This window comes from Garra rufa, chromosome 20 (assembly GCF_049309525.1).
Source record: "Garra rufa chromosome 20, GarRuf1.0, whole genome shotgun sequence".
NCBI classification, from domain to species: Eukaryota; Metazoa; Chordata; class Actinopteri; order Cypriniformes; family Cyprinidae; genus Garra; species Garra rufa.
The window spans coordinates 27,740,154-27,742,758 of NC_133380.1; positions in this window are offsets into that span (position 1 = coordinate 27,740,154).

The following is a 2,605-nucleotide window of genomic DNA, read 5'->3' on the forward strand; positions in this document are numbered from 1 at the left end:
GTGAAATTTGTCTACAGTGAATATTTTAACTATTAATGTGCATTTTCACAAAACAAATATGAAAGTTTACGTTTTGTCATTTAACTATTTTTGACTTTTTGATGTACTGTTCATATTACATGCTGTCATGATCCTGGTCTGTGTTATTCTGTTTTGGTTTTTGTGTTTGTGGACTCTAATTTTGAACTATTCCTTTTCCCCACTGTTTCTTCACTTCCTTGTTAGTTTCCCTAGCGACTTATTAGCTCCACCCTCTTGTTAACCTTGTTATCTTGTGTGTATATAGTTGTGGCCTAACTGTAGAGTGTCGGACTTGTAACCCGAATGTCCGGCAGGGATTGTCGGTGGGGGGAGTGAATAACCAGCACTCTCTCCCATCCTCAATACCATGACTGAGGTGAGACCCTTGAGCAAAGCACTGAACCCCAGCTGTGTGTTCACGGTGTGTGTTCACTACTGTGTGTGTAGTGAACACTTGGATGGGTTAAATGGAGAGCACAAATTCATAATTTATCATTTACTGCACTTCTTCTCATTATTTCCCTTATGAACAGAAAGTCTCACACATTACCAGAAAACAGCTTACTTCCGCATTACAGAAATCAGTCAGTGCAGAAATGTAATTAGACCAACTCAGACAAGGTGTATTCCTCTAAATCCTCTCTAAACACTCCCCAAACATTTTTTAAACTTTGTTCATGGAACATATTTTTTTGGAATGGTTTAGTTGGATGTTTATCTAACATTTTTTAATGTTACTACTTGTTTGATCATTAAAGAAAAATGAAGAGAACACGACGGCACATGACATTGAAGGAGTGGAATTCTGGATCGAGCTTGAACTCCATAATAATAATAATTATTATTATTATTTCTTGTGTTATTATTAACCTTCTAGGTTGTTTGATGTTTGAATAGAGTAGCAGGTAAAACATATATTAGTAGTTATAGACTATGGTAAGAATGGAAAGTGCAACAGTATCCTTTTTGCCTGCTGAGTTCTATCTTTTTCCAGAGTCAAGATGTCATGGCACAGAGTGATCAGGACATCTGTGATATCAATGTTCATGTTTTCCTGATAGATATTAAAATAATCCTGTTTGATTCTGTGTCTACCTTCTAAGATGCTGACTACGTAGTATGTTTATAACTAACCATACTGATAAAAAGTCTAGGCAACCTTGAAAGGAAGATAAGTTCCCTTCCGGGAACTCTACACTGCGTCCTGAGACACTTTGGGGAACGCCATTTCCGGGCTCAGTCATAGTCCAACGTCCAATGAGAAACGGGAGTGACGTCACAGGCGCGGTGACGTCATCGACCAGGAAGTATAAAAGCACGTGCGTTTGAAGCTGGCGTCAGCTTTTGTCATTCAGCGAGAGCGCTCTGTGTCTACTGTCTGTCTAAGAAGCATACTGTTGTTTATCAGTGCCGGTTTGCACTACTTTTATTTGAACAGTATGCCAGGGGGAAAACGTTCTTCTAAGAGCGATCGAAGAAAGGCAGTTCAGCAGCCCCATAGAAAGTGTGTCCCTCCCTGCCAACGCTACATTGTTGGTGGGGATACACACGATCTATGTGTGGTCTGCTTGGGAGCGGAGCACGCTAGGTCAGCCCTTGAGGGGGCTGGCTGCCCGCAGTGCGAGCGATTGCCGATGCGGTTGCTCCGTTCCCGGAAAGCCCTCTTTGAGGAGGGGGCTTTCATTAGCGCTCCCCGCGGGTCTGGCCCCGCTTCCGTCGAGGCGGAGCGGCAACTGCACTCGTGGGGTTCGCAGTTAGATCTGCTGGAGGGAGTTGAGACGGGTGATCCCCTATCTCTCTCCTCACCCAGCGGATCGTTTGACCTCCTCCTGGATGAGGAAGCCCGCACTGCGGTTCCTTCCCTCCAAGAGGAGGAGTCAGCGCTCCTTCTGTCTTCCTCCGAGGAGGTTGACGTTGAGAGTGTTGACCTCCCACAACCGCCCCCCCGTTCACCCCAATATGAGGAGCTGGTGGAGGTGCTGACGAGCGCGGTGGCCAAGCTCAACATCAGCTGGTCACCCGCTCCAGATCCAGAGCCCCAGGCAAGCAGGCTTGATGAGCGCTTCCTGCGGGCTAAAGCAGCACCTCCCAGACGGAGCCTTCCTTTTTTCCCCGATCTCCACAAAGAGATCGCGAGATCGTGGGAAAAACCATACTCCTCCCGTCTTTTCTCCCCCGCCTCTGATTACTACGGTAATGTGGGGGGGATGGAGGAGTATGGCTACAGGGCGATGCCTCAGGTCGAGCAGACACTAGCGAGCTATCTGTCTCTGGGCCTGGCATCGTCCCTGAAGGCTCCGTCCTTGCCCACCAAGCCACTAAAAGTGACATCAGGCTTGATGGGCAAGGCATACGCGGCAGCAGGTCAGGCTGGTGCATGTTTACACACCATGTCTGTGCTCCAGGCGTACCAAGCCGACCAGCTGAAGGAGCTTAGTGATGGCGAGGAAGTGAGCGTGTCAGAGATGCGCAAGACCGCTGATCTAGCGCTCCGGGCCACCAAGGAGACCGCCCGTGCTGTTGGGCGGTCTATGGCAGCCCTGGTGGCCGCGGAAAGGCATCTCTGGCTAACCCTCTGCATCCT